Raw genomic sequence first — 21,377 nt, 5'->3', positions numbered from 1 at the left:
ATATCGAATTCATTAATACAGACTTTAGGGCTTTTTTCGTAATGTTCATATAAAAATTATTATTTTTTTATTGTTACAAATTACGATTTATATAAAAAAAAGCAAAAATAAATTCTTGTGTTTTTTATTTCCTACTGAAAACCATAACGTTAGTAAAGGTATTTTTTTAATTTAATTATTTTTCTATGTTCCTGCTTTTAAATTAATTATTATTTTTTTAATTATTGTTCGATATTATATAACAAATATGTTACACCAAAAGTTTCACATTCTCGCAAGCAAGGAAATTATTAAAATCTTGCATATAAAAATTATGCGAAACCTGTAATTTAAAAAAAAAAAGTAGAATATTTTTTGCAATTATAATTTTTTTTGTGAAAATGTTAAATAAACAATGCGCAATTCAATGGTAATATCGGTAGTTCGAGAAATTCATTTTCCTTCGAGTTATATGGAATTCATTAATACGGATTTAGGGGCTTTTTCCATAATGTTCCTGTAAAAATTATTATTATTAGACTTTAGGGCTTTTTTCGTAATGTTCATATAAAAATTATTATTTTTTTATTGTTACAAATTACGATGTTTTATTTATATAAAAAAAAGCAAAAATAAATTCTTGTGTTTTTTATTTACTACTGAGAACCATAACTTTAGTAAAAGTATTTTTGTTTAAACAAAATAATACATTTCCACTAAGATTTAAATAAAAATAATTAGTTCATTATATTCCGCGATCATTATTTGATAGATACTGAAAATTTCATTAAAATTGGTCAATCCCCTGATTTTTGGTGAACTTTTAAGTAAAGGGAGGGGTCAAAATGTTTATACATTTTGAGCATCGGCATTCATTTTGCCCGTACCTAGCGTATAAAAACAATGAAGATACGATACTAAAATCGTGTATATATTATCAACGCCTTAAAACAACGTTCATATGTATTCGCCACCATTTTAAATGTGCATATATATATGGTTAATAAATAGTTAATAATCAACTAATAGTCAGATTTTCATGAAAATTTCGATACTTAATCACTTTTGGATAAATTCATATTTACATTTTTTTGTATGTGATCACCCCTTTTTCATTTTATGAAATTTGAACAAAATATATCACAATTCATGGAAATTTTAATATTATCTATCTATATATATAAATCAGTGAAATTGTCTGTGTGTGTGTCTGTATGTGTACATTTTCCTACCAAACTACTCTGTCAATTTACAGTCTACAGACTCGAAAGTTAACATAAGGTGTATTGAAATTTGGTAAAATCTTTTTAATCTGTTTTCGGCCAGAAATTTGTCTGTTAAGGGGTCAAACTTCAACGATTTTATCTTGTAAAACTACCAAAGTCCTCCGCCAATTTTGGGTCTAAACACTTGAAATTTTAGATGTAGGTTACTTGGAATTGTATCAAACTTTTTAATTTGATTTGAGCCCAAAACAATAAATATTAAGGGGTCAACATTGGGGTCAACTTATTGGATTTAAATTTTGTAAATAAAAATTTACAAAATTTATATTTTTTGACAAGCAATGCAAAAATTTTAAAACCGTTCTTTATTCAATGAAGTTTCCACGAATGGCTAATATTCTAAGAGAAAAGCTTGTTAGCTGAACGAGAGTATAAATGTTGCTTATTAGCATATGAATTGAAAATTAAAATTTTCAAAGAATTAATATTTTTTGAAGACAGACAAGATGCCGAAAGAAATAGATTAAAATAATATATTAAAAAAAGTTCAGGTTCAATGAAGAAAAGTTGAAAATGGTGTTAAAAATCGAAACAGAATAAAAAAAAACTGGATATTTCAATGCATCTATACATACGATATAGTCTCAAAAGAAAATGAAATCCAAAAGGCTGTAGGGTAAAATCAAATGCGAAAGTTATATCCCAAAATTTGCTGTACGAAGAGATTCACTAAAAAATAAAATGGAAAGTTAATATTTGCTCTCGACACGAAAAAGAACGAATATAAATAAATTCAAAAGTTAAAGGCGAAATCAAATGAAATTTTAGGGAAAGGTCAGGCGTTCTATTATTCGAACTAATTAACATTTGTCTCTAGCTATAACAGATATGAGGGGAAAACAAATGAACACATATCCAAGAAAATGGCAGAAACACTAGAGGATGACCTCCAATCCGTAGTGGAATGGGGACAAAAATGGTTGGTCTCATTCAATGCTGCTAAGACTAAGCTTGTTTCCTTCAATAACTACAAGAAACCTTCTCTCCCACCAATAGCAATGGCCAAGAACACATTGCCTGAAAGTACTTCTTTTAAACTCCTCGGCCTAACGTTTACAGGGAGTATGAACTGGAATAGATACATTGAGAGCATTGCCAAGGCTGCTGCAAGGAAGGTTGGCTCCCTCTACCGTGCTAGAAAACTACTTACGCCTGCCAGTATCCTATACCTCTATAAGGCAACCATTCGCCCATGTATGGAGTACTGTTGTCACATCTGGGCTGGTGCATCTGCTGCTTGTCTCTCGCTCCTGGACAGGGTTCAAAAAAGAGTCGCAAACCTGATAGGTCCTGAACTGTCATCTGGGCTTCAACCTCTGTCCCATCGACGAGATGTTGCATCCCTCTGCCTGTTCTACAAATACTTTAATGGTGAATGCTCTGACGAACTGCAAACACTTGTACCTCCCCGACGTAACTACCCCCGACAAACCCGACAAGCTACTAAGTCTCATCCCTTTACAGTGGAGATCCCTAGGTGCAAGAAAGCCTTTTACTCCAATAGTTTCTTCCCCAGAACTGCGGGTCTTTGGAACTCCCTTCCGGGATTCTGCTTTCCCAACTGCAATGATATGCAGAAGTTCAAGTGTAATGTTAACAAACATCTTTCTACTCTTCTCCCTTCATAATGACCCCGCTAATTAATTCCCTAATAGTAGCCCCCTGCTTCAAAGTGGCACTGTGCCTTGTTTGGGGTGAAAATTGAATAAAAAAAAAAAAAAAAAAAAAAGGAAGTCTATGTGACATAGACATGCCAGGGAAACATATAAAAAGAAAGGGAAAACTTACAGTTTAGACTGATATGGAGGTGGGCGAGTGGAAAATAACTATATTTTATAACTAAAAAATAGCTCGCATGTTCGCAGATAAAATGGACACACCTGTAATAGACAAACATATATACACATGCTATATAAACACACTCATATACACATAAGTATATACACACAATCATATACACATAAGCATATACACACAATCATATACACATAAGCATATACGCACACTCATATACACATAAGTATATACGCACAGTCATATACACATAAGCATATACACATAAGCATATACATAAGTACACAGATCCTAAAAAACTCAGCATCGATACTTATATCTACATTTATTTAATTAGAAGTAAAAATGTAGAATTTAGAAGTAAGAATTAAGATTAAATTAAATACAATAAAATTATAATTACAAACAAAACACATTTAAAAGAAACTTTATCATATATGAATAAAATGCTAACGAATAACGAATAAGTTTAAACGTATAATTATAAATATAATTATAAATATAATTATATTTATAATTATAAATATAATCTATACAAATAAGAATGGAAATGCATGTTTGTTACTTACCGATAATCTAAAAAAAACTACTGGACCCATTGCTTCGACATGTTAGTATAGTATTTTCATCGTACCCATGCATGTTTTCATGTATTTCTTTTTTAATTATGACATTTTGCTTAATTTTTGTTTAATAAATTAGGTGGTTTTCTGTGTAACGATGCTGCCATCTTTTGATATGGGGAATTATCACCGCCGGTGATTCAAGGATCACGTGACAATTGTTTCGTCTTCTTTCATTTTTTAATATACCGAAAGAAAATGCAAAAAAGAACAAAACAAAAAAAAAACAAAATCAATATTTAATGACTTTTAGGGAGGGCTCCGTTTTAAATAAAATCTTCTGGTAAATCCGCCCTCTATATTGGAACCACTCGATGGGTAAACGAAACCGATTTATTGAAGAGTCTGTTTAATTGTTTGTCATTGTTTGAGGACAATTTTACTAAGCTTGGCTGATTCCTACTTCAGTCACCTAAATTATTTGTTTCATCGTGAAATAACCACAAACTCCTACTTACGTTGTATTAGAAACTGACCGACCCCTAAAATCTTTAAATATTGAATTCTTGGCATTAAATTTTCTTTTTTTTGCAGAATCTGGTAGATGTGTGTCTAATCAATAATAATCTGCTGAAAATACTAAAAAAAAAAGCAAAAGAAAAGAATCTCTCCCAACCATACAGGCAATAATTTGGTTTCGTGTTTCCGTCCAGTGTTTCCAATAAGAGGGATCGATTTACTAGCACTTAATATTAGAAACTGAGCAACCCTTTAAAAATCTTTAAATATTGCATTTGTTGCATTTTGGTTTAATTGGTTAGTTTGCAATCACCAATAATCCGCTGAAAATATGAAAAAAAAAAAAAAACGAAATTAAAAATAATGAGACTGTCGCAGAATTTGACATGGATCCTCGGGATTTTCCGTCAATTATAGCTCGAGCTCGACTGGCAATCCCCGGATTAAGCCGAGCGTTGTTCAAATGTTGAAACGCTAAATCGACATTGTTTGTTTTTTGTATAAAAATGTAATTTTTAAATTATATTTTGGGTGATGAGGATATTTTTTTTCTGTGTATTTTTTAGTATTTGTTAACAAAAATAATTTGCAAATTTTCTTGAAAAAAAAAATTTCTGTACTTTCACCTAATAATTTATGGTTTTCATAAAAGCATTCATCTTTTCTTATAAAAAATTAAACTTCTGTTTCCCCTCAAAAAACGATTACTACCAATTTTGTTTACAAAATAACCCCCAAAATGTACGTTTTCTTGAAAAAAATGTACTATCACCTAACAATTTACGGTAAAAATTAACCTTTTCTTGAAAAAAAACAAAACAACAACAATTTTTGTTGATAGAAAAATTGCAAAAAAAAAAAAAAAATGATAATAAAATGCAACTTATCTTGAGAAGAATATATATATATATATATATATGAGCAAATAGTTAATAAAATATGTTAAAAACACTTTGAAATGAGTTAAATAAATATTTAAACTGAAAAGGAAAAACTAGATAAATGGATAGTCCTTAATCCGCGGAGTTTCGAAGAAATACTTTCCTTCTCATCAGAGGGTAGGAATTAGCAAAATGCGGAATCGGATTTTGCATGCAGAAGTATTTGATGAAACAACAAGTAAGTCAAAGATCTTACTTGAAAACAAAAAAAGTGAAGCAGAGGGAATATAGTGAAGAAAAAGGTGATTACACATGAATGGATAGTCTGGTGGAAAATAAAAAATCCAGTGATGGTAAAATCCAAATGTAAATCTTCAAGAAAGTTAAAAGAATTTCCATTTGTACAAGTAAAATCCCAGGAAATCCCATATTTGGAAGAAGATGGTCCATAATAATCCAAAGGCAGAAATCCATGGAATAATTCACAAAAATGTGTACAAGGAATAAAAAGATTCCAATAATATTAATAAAAGAAAAATAAGATATGCTTTTCACTCTACTTCCGAGACAAAAATATAAATAAGAAAGATCAGGGAAGAGAAATATATATATATATATATATATATATATATATATATATATATATATATATATATATATATATGTTTACTTATATTTCACTATATGCATTTACATACACATTTATTTGCCTTATTCCGGAGTTTGTTGATACCGGCCTTTCCCTCCCCTTATTTTGTATGTAAGTATGTATGTTTTTGTTTAACTTGTATATGTTTTTGGATATGTGTATATATTTATGCATGCGTGTGTGTTTGTATATATATATGTATATATATGTGTGTGTGTGTGTGTTATTGTATATGTATACATATATGTATATATATTTATATGCGTGTGTGTATGTATATACATGTATGTACATTTGTTGTGTCTGTATGTATGTATATGTATGTGTATGTATATATATATGTATGTGTGTGTATATATATAATTTTCTATTTTTTATTTATTTTTTTTATTTATTTACTTTCATTTTATATATATATATATATATATATATATATATATATATATATATATATATATATATATATATATATAACAGACGCCCCATTTCTTAAACTTGGCCATTTATTTGTTCTTCTGATCAGTTTTCTTAATTTAATTCTGGGACTTTCACGTGCATATCTAAGCTGACCTAATTATTAACGCTAACTTTCGCGCTTTTTGTCTGGGTCAGTTTGACCTTGCTTTTCAAATTTAAACTTTCACCGCTTTTCGTTTTTTTTTTTTTTTTAAACCTTAATTTTTTTGATTCATCCAGCCTTGACAGACGTGTTTTAAATTTTATCTCCAGTGCTTTTCTTTTAATGATTTGGAATTAATTCCATTTGCGCTTTTTTCCAAGGAACTCTGCCTTGTGGATTATTTTGGACCATTTGGAATTTACCCATTGGATTGAAATTTTTAATTCGACCGTTTTGGATTTTTACCCTTCACCGGACTATCCATTCATGTGAAATCTTTTTATCATTTTCCTTTTGCCTCCTGTTCCCCTTACCTCACCCCTTTTTTTTAACCAAGTAAGATCTGTGACTTACTTGTAGTTTCATTAAATACTTTTATATGCAAAATCCGATCCTGCATTTTGCTAATTCCTGCCCTCTGATGAGAAGGAGAGTATTTCTTCGAAACTCGGCGGATTAAGGACTATCCACTTATCTTGTGCTTCCTTTTTTAAAATTAAATATGTTTTTAACTCTTTTTCAAGATGTCTTTTAACATGTTTTATTAATCATTTGTTCATATATATATATATATATATATATATATATATATATATATATATATATATATATATATATATGAAGTAAATTTACAGTAGGTTTTTGTTATTTTTTATTTATTGTATTTCTATTTTTTTTTTGGTTTGTTTGTTTTGAAATTTGTCTGCATCTGTTACTTTGCTCGGATTAATCCGATTATTGGTGGTCGAGCCCGAACCATAATTGACGGAAAATCCCGAGGATCCGGGCTAAATTCTGCAAGAGTGCCAATAACATATCTGGGGTGTTTATTGTGTTGATAAAAAGGGTACTTCTTCGTTATTATAGCGAAATCTGACAGCCGAAAAGTTGATTTTTAATTAAAAACATGATAACTACTTACAATTTTTGTCTATTTCAGCAATAAACAATGTTATCTACCTAATTGTCATGTCACAATTATTTAAGCATTCCACGATTCAACGAAAAAATGATTTCGGCTATGTTTGTTTTGTCACATGACATATGACGTAAACACAAGGGGAATAACTAAAATTTCTAATTTCTTCGAAAACTATTTTTTTTAATAATTAATTTCTATCTTATCGTTTTTCGTAAGTTTTGGATATTTTCATCACTGCAACATTACAATTCAGTAGATACTATTGGTTTCACTTGAAAAATCAATATTTCGATTTTCGAATTTCGCTACAATAACGAAGAAGCACCAAAATGTTTATGAATATTCTCATTAATTATATTTAAAAGCAATATTTTCTCCAAAAACTGTGCGAAAATAAAAATATTTATTTGAATAAAAGAAACAACTATTTGGCAAACTATTTTTTTAAAAACTTATCCTACAACATTTTTACATTCTTTTCTTCCTTCTGAATTATCATCGGTCTCCCACTTTGTTGGTTTATCTTTTAAACAGATTTCTTTTCAAAATTTCCATCAATTTATTATATACTTTCATACAAAAAAATCGGCAAAATTTTTTAATTTACGAGATTTTCCAGTGCGTGCTAATACATGTCCATAGTAAAATTAAACCCAAGGAAGAACGGGCAGCGAACGTGTATTGAATGATTTCAATGGATATACCATTTTAATTTACAATATTGCACTTCACAATTCGATTGGCATTTTCAATAACCCTTAACAAGGCTTAGAGACAATTTTTTCATTTGTGTGACTTACATCTACACCCTGATTGCTTCTCACGTCGACAAGTATATATTGTGTGTTCTACAGACAATCTCTACATATGCACGGTAAAAGGGACACCTCAAAATATTGTGTATCCACAAATATTGAGTTTGTCTTGTTTGTTTTTTTATGTTTTCCATTTAAATAAACCGAGTCACAGCAATGTGTGGCCTGATACAGCTAGTTATGAATATAATTATAAATATAATTATAAATATAACTATAAATATAATTATAAATAAAAACTAAATTCAAACGTATCGCTTTATATTAATGGCATAATTTAGAAGTTACATAAGATGGTTATATAAATTATAAATTCTAATAATTTACACTAACGTCTTTTCGATGACTCTCATGGGATATTGTTGAAAGAACTCAAAAAGGCAATGGGAATACTTTGAAAGCAGTCAAAGTATGGGTGGTTTAAGTAACTAGTGAATCGTTAACAAGCCAATCATTGAGGTGAATCGTTAAGGCAATCATTGAGGTGAATCATTAAGGCAATCATTGAGGTGAATCATTAAGCCAATCATTGAGGTGAATCGTTAAGGCAATCATTGAGGTGAATCATTAAGGCAATCATTGAGGTGAATCATAAAGGCAATCATTGAGGTGAATCATTAAGGCAATCATTGAGGTGAATCATTAAGGCAATCATTGAGGTGAATCATTAAGGCAATCATTGAGGTGAATCTTTAAGGCAATCATTGAGGTGAATCTTTAAGGCAATCATTGAGGTGAATCATTAAGGCAATCATTGAGGTGAATCATTAAGGCAATCATTGAGGTGAATCATTAAGGCAATCATTGAGGTGAATCATTAAGGCAATCATTGAGGTGAATCTTTAAGGCAATCATTGAGGTGAATCATTAAGGCAATCATTGAGGTGAATCATTAAAGCAATCATTGAGGTGAATCTTTAAGGCAATCATTGAGGTGAATCATTAAGGCAATCATTGAGGTGAATAAAAAGTTAGTAAGACGAAAAATGCTCGCTCGTCTGAGCTCTAATATATGGCCCCCTCTCGCCAAACTTTCACGAAAAACACTTGTCTACCTGAAACCACTATCAGTAATTTTCCCCACTCTTTATCTGTGCTTAAATCTAAACATAGATTCCATGAACAAAGCTTCTTTCTTAGAACCGCACACCTGTGGAACTCTCTTCCGTTTCCCGGCTTTCCAGCTGACTTCAAGTCCAACGTTCTTGATGAGCCGTCCCATTAAGTAATCCAATTTCCACCAAATTTCCACTACTAACGATTATTACAATATTGTCCCATTGACTACTGTACACTCATTAACCTTTATCCTCGAACGACCTCTAGGCCTTGATAAATGGTTATTCCTATGTAAAAAAAATGTCAAGTGTATAAAATAGGAAGTGGATTATTAATCATAAGTAGATCATTTCATTGTTCAGTTTACTGACCTTTTATTTTGGATATAGTTGAGCTTTATTTTGCTTCACGCATCAGGTTCGAAGACGTGTCGCCAATTACTTCTGGAGCGATGGAGTGATCCAACCGTTTTCCCATCAACTATAATATCAGATTGAATATAAGTATTCTATTTTAGATCTTGCTCTAGTTATTCCTCTTATGGGTTCTTCAAGATGAGATCCATTCAACTATGTCTTCTGTGGTAAAAAGGTTAAGGTTGGAAAGGGGTGGGAGGGCTGTGGAAAACAGAAGCGATTATCCACCACTAGATTGCAAAGTCGATTTTGATGTCAAGACAAAAAAAGGAAATAAGTACCTCCATCCCGACGTATCTGATTCTTATATAAAACCCACCTGAAAAGTCTGCTACTTTCTGGAGCGGTAGAATGATCCAACCATTTTTCCATCAACTTTAGCAATATTGAATACTAGCATGGGTGCCCGGCGTTGCCCGGGTGTTTGGAGGTGTATGCTGAGCAAAGAAAAGGGGGTAATTTTTTAAACTTTGACGCCTATTATGACCCCTGAAAATTTATTGTTTTGGGCTCAAATCAAGTTATTAAGTTAGATCCATGTCCACGGAAGCTATATCTAAAATTTCAAGTGTGTAGACCCAAAATTGTCGGAGAAGTTTGGTAGAGTTCTCAAAGCTCAAATCGTTGAACTTTGACCCCTTAATCGCCAAATTTCTGGCTAACAACCGATCACATAGATTTTTCCAAATCTCAGTACCCTGTATATCAAATTTCGAGTCTGTAGACTAAAAATTGACAGAGTTATTTCGTGGGGAAATGTACACACACACACACACACACACACACACACACACACACACACACACACTTTCACTTTTATAGATATATAGATTTAAAATTTGAGTCTGATAGAATGACAAATTATATTGCAAACCGATATATTAAACAAACGAACTTCAAAGAGACAAATGAACACATAAGTAAAAACAATTTGTATTAGAAAACATTTATTATTCCACGTCTTTTTTACAGACCTGACGACTGAGGTTCGCTCTTAATAAAAATTGTTTTTTATAGTCTTAATTTTGACTTCCTTTTTCATAAAAAACTAAAAAAAAATCAAGAAAGAAAAGAAATTTAATTTCATTTTTTCATTAATTTCTTTCTGTGCAAAGCAATTCTTTCAAACTTACTCTGTTTCCAAAATGTTTTTATTTTATTCCCCTCCCCCTTCATTCATTTTCCTCCGCATCCTGGCAAGTATTAAAATAAACCATTTATAATATTTATTTATGGATTTATTTACTTATCATTTCTTTTGTATCGGTAAATGAATTCCATTTAAAAAAAAACTGTAAAAGTCACGTTAAAGGTGATTAAGTTGGAAAGTAAGTAAACATTTACCCTTTTTACTTTTATACGATTTCTGATCACTTTGAAAAATATGTGTGTGTGTTTTAAAAATGTTTAACTGTTATAATCTCATTTATATATATATATATATATATATATATATATATATATATATATATATATATATATATATATATATAACAACGTGAGTATTCATATCGTGGGTTTGTATTACTGTACACATAGATTCGAAAAAATAGTCAAAAACAAATATATAAATAAATGTTATCAAAGGCAAGATAAGTTACTTTTCTACCTAACTGGATATATTTTTTGTGTTTTTATTCAATGTAATATATTTATTCAGCTCGAAAAACATACAGTGTTTACCGATGTGTTGGAAAATTCAAGATGGCGTCTCACACCCTCTTTAACACCGTAAGTTTGGGAAAAGGTGTTATAAATAAAAAAACTATACAAAATACTATTAAAAACCCGCCGAATATATGTCAACCTATGTCACGGTAACATATATTGAGCGAGTTTTTAACAGTATTTTAACAGGGCACATCGTAAAAACTGACCCATTAATTTTCCTGAAGTAAAAACTATATAGTTTTTAAACTTTTAAAACTGTACATTATAAAAAGAAAACTGTTCGAGTGATTTTTTTTTTACATGGGTGTCACCACTTATCAAGGCCCAGAGGCCACTCAAGGATAAGGGTTAATAGGTATACATTAGTCATTGTGATTTTAGCATAGTAAACAGTGGGAATTTTGTAACTTGGATTACTTGAAAAAGAAAACTGTTCGAATGATTGAAAATGAAAACAAAATAACAATGTAAATATAATGATAAGAAAAAAACAAAAACAAACGAAGTTTCCGTTTCAGGAACCCGAGTTTAATTTTATGTCGTAATCATTCAACTCGTTAGCGGTTTTATTCAGCGATTAGGGATAACCATACGACATATCTAATTACCAAAGCGATTTTTTTAAATTTTTTTTTTTTTATTAAAACTAAACCTGTTTAGTTTTAATGAACCAATTTTTTTAAAGCCAACACTTTAGTTATTTTGAGAGCGTGCAACTGCACCCGAAAGGTTGATTAGGAAACTCCAAATCCTTTTATGACTCGAGAAAAAAAAGGGCTTTTTATCGGCTTAAATGATAAACTAATGTTAAATATTAGTATTTAATATAATGAGATATCAATCTACACAATTTGCCATCGATTCTGAAATAAAATGAAATCCTGACATTGTGATCATTTTTGCAGGTGTTATGTGCCAAATATTGAAATAAGAATGTTTAAATTCAATTATTGTAATTTAAGTCTTTTATTTTAAAGTCGATTTTATTTATAAAATATCTTTTTAGAAATCAATCTCAAAAACAATCTGAACAATAAATTTCTTTTGTTATGGCTAAGTTTTTGTCAAGGGTAGAAATTATAATAGACAAGTATTCATCCATGATGACATTTTACCGATTTCCTGGTTTACAGGTATTCTTGCTAAATTTCTTCGAAAGAATTGACATAAACAATACTTCAACTAAATACGTATATTTCATGCAATAATGACTTTTGTTTCTTCTGACTTTTCCTAAACTAAACATAAAACATCGGTTAGGGTTAGTTTAACATTCTGTAAAAGTACCTTCCGTTTTTTTTTATTTTTTTTATTTTGTACTTCTGCAGAGAAGGTAAAAAACCGATAAAAACTGGATATATTTTTCGTGTTTTTATTCAATTTAACATGTTTATTCAGCTCGAAAAGAATACAGTGTTTACCGATGTGTTGGAAAATTCAAGATGGCGTCTCACACATTCTTTAACACCGTAAGCTTGGGAAAAGGTGTTATAAATAAAAAACTATACAAAATACTATTAAAAACCCGCCGAATATATGTCAACCTATGTCACGGTAACATATATTGAGCGAGTTTTTAACAATATCTTAACCGGTTTTTTATTTATTACACCTTTTTCCAAACTTACCGTGTTAAAGAGAGAATCGGCCGCCATCTTGAATTTTCCAATACATCGGTAAACACTGTATGCTTTTCGAGATGAATAAACATGTTAAATTGAATAAAAACACGAAAAATATATCCAGTTTGGTAGAAAAGTAATTTATCTTGCCTTTGATAACATTTATTTGTTATATATTTGTTTTTTGGCAACTTATTCGAATCTATGTGTACAGTAATACAAACCCGAAATGAATTTAAGACCACGAGTGAAATGAGAAAATGAAGAAAATCACATTTACTGTGTGTGTTTACTGTTTATGTAAGTCAGCGGGTTTGGTTGCCATAACAACGTGACGGTAGTGAACGTGTGTGTGTGCGTGTGTGCGCGTTTCGTGTAGTTTAGTTTCGTATAATAGTTTCGTATTTTTTTAATTTGTAAATAACAAGTTATTTAAAAATTAAACCCTTCCAAGATAGACAATAAATAAAGCCATAATATTTTATGGTAAAGGTAAGAGCGTAGAAATGATTGATTTTTAGGAGATGTGATTATTGGATTAACCAATCAGAAATCGTCTGTGGCACACACATCTCTGTTTTTATAGATATATATATATAGGTCGAGGTAATTAGTTAAAGAGATTTAATATAATGTGATATATAAATAGATAGATTAAATGTTAAATAGATTTTGTAAATAGTACAGTTGAAATGATTAGAATATTTCCAATATGTAATAAGGTCGAGGTAATTAGTTAAAGAGATTTAATATAATGTGATATGCAAATGAGCATAAGTCATTCGATATGGGGGTGGTTTGTAGAATAGTATATAAAGAAATTAGGCAAAAATTCGTATGTCTCCTATAACAGAAACATCCTAAAATGGGTTCTAATGTTTCTCTACCAGGAGAGATCTACCCTCTTACCTCCGTTATATTTCGTTGATGATGGAGAGCTGTACACACAGACAGAAACACACGAACCCTATTACTTTATAAAAATATAGATATTTGATCTTTATATTTGATCTTTATATTTGAGTTTAGATTTATTTGATTTGTTTTTCAATGTTATCTTCTCGTTAAAAAAAAAAAAAAATAGAAAAATGGTCACAACCGATGATATCAGAATGAATTTAATAAGATGGTGGCATTATGCGAAGGAAATGTAATTATGGGCGAGAAAATGAGACGAACTAAAATAGTTGCACTTTATAACATGAGAAAAATGCAATTGCTGTTGATGGGTAGAGATTGTCTGAGAAGGAACGGGATACTAGTTCTTCGAGGGAGATCGATATCTATGTCGATAGAAAATATATCTATGTCGACAGAAAATATATCTATGTCGACAGAAAATATATCTATGTCGAAAGAAAATATATCTATGTCGACAGAAAATATATCTATGTCGAAAGAAAATATATCTATGTCGACAGAAAATATATCTATGTCGATTGAAAATATATCTATGTAAAAGTTCTCGTCTGTCTGTGATGCTTAAATTTGAAATATAAATATATTTTAGTAAAATACGTGCTCAACAGACACATCACGAGAAAATAAGCCATTCGTATTATTTGGATTATTTAGACTAATGTTCTTATTTTGAGAATTCGGTCAATATAATCTCCGACCTTCTTCAAGTGTATCTTGTCAAACTCGGGAATCTTTGTATCAAACTCGGGAATCTGTACGAAATTATAAACGCGATCCTTTATTTAATCACGAGGGTAGCATGCTCTTGTTCCATCAGGCACGACTGGCTAGATGTCCTAAATAATTCGTAATTGATTTTTTAGTGTCGCCCGCACTAAGGATTGAACCCCAAAAGAGTGCAACTTACAACTGAATTTTAACAAGTACCTTATCCATTATGCCAGGGGCGCGAAAGGAAAGTTTTAAGTTACACTCTTATGGAGGTTGAAAATTCAATGCTCAGTGCGGGTGACACTAAAAGTACACTTGTAAATTACTTCAGATCCGTACCCAATAATTGCTAACAGAACAAGAGAATAGAAGTCCCAAAAAATTGAAATAATAATCAATCTCCATCTTAAAAATGTCCGAAACAAAATAAAATTCATTGTTTATTGTAAGGTGAGCGGGTTTGTTGTTTTTATTTTTATTTTATATTCTTTTATGCTTCCACTCTTGAGTGACGCCTCCCTAGATGTGACAGCAGTACTTTATCTTGAGCTGTATTTGACTCTTATGCAGTCAAAGGATTGCACCACAAGTCAGATACTGTCTAGAGCGATAGAGTGATCCAACCATTTTACTAGAGACGCAAATTGGATCTTTATATTTTATTTTCGATTTATATGACTCGGACTTCCGTTGCCAAATGAGTACATAATTACATTTTTTTTCAAAGCTATCACTTAATCACTTAATTGCAATATAAGGTCATCAAAAAACAAATCCGAGCGAGTTGATCATCAAAGAATTTTTTTCCCAATTTTCAGATATTATACACCCGAGGCAACGAATATCAAGAATATATAGCGTTGTATGTCTTTGGTCAGTAGTTTTATATTTTATACTCGATATACAAATATAAAAACACGCACACTTGTCATTTATATAATAAACTAGCTGGCGTTGCCTAGAGAAAAATGTAATATGCTTCTATTAAAACATATCTCTCTACCCGTCGCTCTAACATTTCCTCTTTTAATCCTTCCACTCCTCACCCCTTCTTCTTTCTCTGCCCATCCCATTCCTTTCTCTGGACATATACACCATCAACTTGTGGACATTTCTTTGTAGTTTTTACTTTTATCTGAGTATCCATTCACACATACACACTTACACACAGACAACTGCTCTTTATATAATAATAATAATAATAATAATAATAATAATAATAATAATAATAATAACAACAACACAATAATAATAATAAAAACAACAACAACACAATAATAATAATACTAAAACAACAACAACAACAACAATACAACACAATAATAATAGCAACAATACAACACAACAACAACAACAACAATAATAATAATAATAATAATAATAATAAAAAACAACAACAATACAACACAATAATAATAATAAAAACCAACAAAACACAATATTAAATAATAATAATAATGAAAACAACAACAACAATACAACAAAATAATAATAAAAATAAAATCAACAACAAAAATACAACACAATAATAATAATGATAATAATAATAATAGTAATATAAATAATGATAATAAAAACAGCAACAACATACAACACAATAATAATAATAACAAAAACAACAACAATATAACATAATAATAATAATAAATACTCGTATTTTCAGTATTGTCTTCCCGTTAAAAAATAAGAGAAAAGGCCTGCACAGATGATTTCAGAATTAATTTAATAAGATAGTGGCTTTATGCAAAGGAAAATAGAATTGGTGCAGGAACATGACACAAAGTAAAATTGATTGCATTTTGCAATGTTAAGAAGAGAAATGAAATTGGTGTCGTTAAAGGAATGGGCTATTATAATAGTTCTCCGAGAGAGAAGAATAGTTAAATGGTTGGAAACTGAGTCGATGTAAGAAGACTCACAGCTGAGAATGCAAATGATGTTGGGATTCTCTCAACGGGAAGGAAATGGGGATGTGCAGCAATGAATCACTGAAATTGGGATGAGTGGCAGGAAAAATACATGGGAGAGGACAAGGAAAGGGGATTAAATAAATATGAAGCGTTTAAATAACATTTTAAAAAGCTTAACGGAGAAGGAAGGATTAGTACAATAATAATCACCAAATTACTAAAGGAACTGTGTTGTCTATCCGGTGTGTGTATAACATATATACATGTGTTGTAAGATTGTATGAGGGGGTTGTATATATGATGTGTTTATTGACGTTTATATATATATATATAATCGTCTGGATATGATTGTTTAACAGGACATATAACAATTATAACATTAAAAGACAAATAAAAGTCTCTGAGGTTTTACATTGGCCAATGGGAAAACATATGTCCACCTTTGGTATTGATTTCACGGATCCTTGGAAAAGCTGCAAATGATGATTCGCACAACTCGAAGTCTTGGCGGTATTTACAGCAGCTTTATTCCGGATGTTTCCCCCATTGTAAAGCTGCGACGCTGGTCCTAGATTCTTACTATCCACCTTTTTCATCTACTCGGAGCCATTACTGTCCATGACTGTTTTTCTCTCTCTCTTTCTGACTGTGCTTTCTCTTTCTGACTCCCAACTCTTGACTAACTGATACGGGTCATTCAAGCCCCCTCGTTATGCCATTAGTATACTTTTATAAGATAATCACCTGATGTTTTTACATGTCATTATTCTAAGTTGTCAACTAAATTGTTATGATAACATTTTTAAGTTACATTCCTAAATTAATATAATTTATTCTAAATATTTTGATTATTCTAAAAATATTTTAGCTGACAAAACTTTTGGCTTGAATAATCATAATAACCGTCGATTAGCACACATTCGGCATTGCTCTGGCATGCTAATATAATACTACAACTAAAATTGTTAGTTGCACTAATCTCGGCTGCTATCACACAAAATATTTGTTAAGTGTTAAGGAGGATGGAAACATCACCCAGATCTCAGCTAGGAGAGCGCAGAGAATACTGAAACTTTGTTGCCACTAAAATTTCAGAGAAGTCCAACGGTCGTTGCTAACAAGAAATTAGAGGTAAATGGCTCTTACGCTAATGCAAAACGATTTGATAGGTTTATCGAAAGAGATACGGAGTGGTAGAAATGTTAGAATATTTTTCTACATTTCAAGGGAAACAACTTGTTGCCAGTAAGAAATCATTGAAAATAATTTATGTAAAAAAATAAATAAATAAATAAATAAATAAATAAAAGAAAAGAAAAATAAATAATGGGTAAATAATAAAACTAATAAAATAACGTACTGATAATTTTTATAGGAACAATTTTGTAGACCAATTCGGAAATACCATAAGATCAAAGTGTAATATCTGTTTCGATACAACACTTTATTTTTACAGTCGTCTATAAGTCAAGGAGAAATACTTCTAGACTGGAGCAATTTCGATTTTTTATCTCACTCTAGAGTGCTCAATTTTGGTGAGCTGGATATCTCCCACATGAAAAACCAATCTTTTGCATAGCGTTACTTTTGTGGAAAGACAATTATAAAAATACACATGGCTAACAAACTTTCTCTATCATCATCTTTCTCTCTAATTGTTAATTGAACCACAGTTTTTATGGGATAAACTAAGCGGTGTTCTTATTTGTGCAACGTGGAAGAAATTAAACATTCGGGAATGATAATTCGTTTACTTATCCACAATTTTCAATTAACTCTAAAAGTTATCCATTTATTATCAACTTTCTGCCTATAGCTCTCTTCCTCTCTTTGTTCCCATAATCATATAAGTGAAATATTTGATGTTCGTACGGTTTAAAAAAAAATGAAAATGTTTAGGAATTTGTAAAACTACGGATATTTTATGATATAGCAATTATATTTCCATCGATGCGCATGTTTGCGTATGCCTTTCTCACGTAGGTGGTCGCCATTTTGTGTGTTATTTCATCACGGATGGCACATGACTTTGGAAGAGAGATGCTTTACATTGATACACATTTATTCCCAGATAAACTGTCTGTCAATGACAAAACGTGAAAAAAGTTAACTTATAATGCTGTACGTAATATAATACACAAGGAAAAGAACAACAGACATAAACGCTAAAAAGGAATACATTACATCCTTATTCGTAAGTACGAAAGTATATGTCACTTTACGATAGTTGTATTCTAGAAGTCTATGTAACTGTTATCAGGAAAGGCGGACACCCAACAAGATTTATAAGGTCATGCAAGGATGAAACACGTCCGATGGTTTAACTATATATATATATATATATATATATATATATATATATATATATATATATATATATATATATATATATATATATATATATATGAAGAGGCTAAGATATCGTTCTAATTTCCGCACATGGATAGAATGAGATTAAAGACTCTCACGTTAAGACAATGCGTCCTCTAGCGTGAGCCAGAATCTATCTAAGAACGTCTTCGATATTTAGTGGGTGAATACCTTTTTGCTTCCCTGCTTCCTTTTTCCATATCAGAGATGTTAACAGTCTATTTCTCCTCTATCGTTATTTTCATGATAGGTGCTCAAGTTAGCGTCAATCTATACCCCCCCTTAAAATATTCGCAACACATACTCGTTAAGCTAAAACAACTGTCAACAACTTATCTCACTGTGTCTAAAACTAAACGAAAATTCTATGAAGAGTTTCTTTTCCAGAACTATCCATCTGTGTAAAAAATACCGTGGGGTTGCTTCCCTGCTGGCTATGACATGATCGTTTTTAAGTCTAATGTAAATAAGTTTTTGTTGATCCGCCCTCTTATATAATTAAATCCTACCAAAATTCTGTTACATTTAGGGGTTTCATTAAAAGAGTTTTATTAAGAGAGTTTTAGAGAGTCTTAGTGGGAGTTTGTCTTATTACAAGTAATGTTGTATCTTAGAGAGAGAGAGAGAGAGAGAGAGAGAGAGAGAGAGAGAGAGAGAGAGAGAGAGAGAGAGAGAGAGAGAGAGAGAGAGAGATGTCGTTGTAGATTGTTCGTTTTATGACGATTCATATATATTAAAATGTTCATTCTTAGAATTGTTGATATGCGAAGGAGAAAAAGCTCTTGGAGTGATGAGATAGTGTTCAGACACTCTTAGTGTAGATATGAGATGTAGAGTTCACATTGTCCATATGAGATGTCGAGACGTGTATGAAAAGACATTTTATAACACTGGAATATAGATATATAATAACAATTCAATTTACCTTTTTGTAGAATCACAACACAAGACGACGTTTTACAAAAACACATGATGGTTTTATTTCTTCACGACCGGCCGTGGTTTTCTCATCAAGAATTCAAAGCTTCACATTTTAAGTTTAAAAGTGATCGTCTCGCTTCTAGACGTTCGAATTTCAACTCCAGACTCTCTCTGAGTTTCTCCGCTTCTGTCTTTTCAACTCTAAAGTTTTTCTCTATTTCTAGCACTTTCTATTTTCTATGACGTCATACACATGTTAAAACATGTGCCTTCTTTCACGTGTTCTGGGCATGCGTGTCCAAAACTTTTCCTTTTTTTACAAAAGGAATTTTAACCTATATATCTAATTTATTTAACCCATATTTTATTATCCACATTCTTCCTAACAATTGAATAGTTTATTTATTATTTATTTCATCAGAATTAACAATTTACTGGACATTCCATTTAAACCTATTGTTCTTTAAAACTTATATCCAAGGTTCGATTTCTGCTTTCTCTCATTTTATTTTCATTTTAAGTAATGTCTCTATTTTTATACTTACATGAAAAGGGGACAGCCCTTATCATGTAACATCCCTCCCTTCCATATTTCACACAAAAAAATGTATGCATTTTTAAATTTAGTACATTTTTGTTTCTACATCTACACAACCACACGGCTAGAAAAGATCAGGCTAAAAAAACAAAAAAAAATCTCTTTCAGTCAGCTCTCCACGGCCGACTTCACAATTATTCATTTTTATAAGATCAGAACCTTTCTGATCTTCTTGGCATTTACTTTTTGGGTGTAGGGTCTTTACCTATGATTCACATCAGCTACTTTCCAGCTACCCATATGCCGCTGACTAGAGGTTTCCACCTCCCTCGAAATGGACGACTCCGTTCGTCCCAAAAGTGTCCTGATCAACTCTTTCCGCATGGTTAGTCTTATCAAGTATGGCTTTGTTTTTTATTCTATAACTATCTTATACGGGACATACCAAAGCTCACATACTTAAATCTTTGTGGTTGGCTTCAGAAGTTTAAGATATACCTTTTTTCTCTCATACGGATTCACTCGGATTTCCTTGCTTGGATTCTTGAAACTTCGACGAGGATTTAGAAATATCACCCCTAACTAACTAATACCTTTTTGCGCCCAACGCCTTAATTGCGCACTACATTCTATCTAATTGCCCGATTTTTTTGTGATTTTTCTTTTCTCTCACCAGAGCTTCCAAGATCCAGCAGATATATCCCACATTCATGCGTCTCTAAAAAAAAATACAAAGTTTATATCTTTCTTACGTAATCTACGGCATATTTTTGCCTGACTCTTACTTCATTAAGCTATATGTGATTGCCTCGGGACTACCTATCATCGGTTTACTGGTCCCCTTAAGAATTTTCGTATTCTTTCCAACGCCTGTTTATTAATTAAGCCAAGTCTTACGACTTGCTTGGAGTCGTTACGTGCAACCAGCTTATTTTAAGCACTTAATTAACCAGGTTCCCAAATTTTTCGAATAGGGGCACATCTTGTGCTTATCAATCCCTACCAAGTCACTTTTCTTGGAGAAAAATTATAGGATCTCTAAAAAACAAAAACAAAACAAAAACCAAATGCTAAAAAAACATCTTTCTTACGGCTTATCACATCTAAAAACTCTCTAAATACCCGTTTACGTAATTTATTTTGTCCCACTCTTAAAATTCTAACTGATTTCTAAGCCAACCATTCGTCTTAATCTTATTTTCTACTAGATC

The sequence above is a fragment of the Euprymna scolopes genome, chromosome 40, assembly GCF_053919585.1.
Source record: "Euprymna scolopes isolate OS-2025 chromosome 40, ASM5391958v1, whole genome shotgun sequence".
Lineage (NCBI taxonomy): Eukaryota > Metazoa > Mollusca > Cephalopoda > Sepiida > Sepiolidae > Euprymna > Euprymna scolopes.
The sequence above is the reverse complement of the archived record's forward strand: the minus strand, read 5'-3'. Positions refer to the sequence as shown.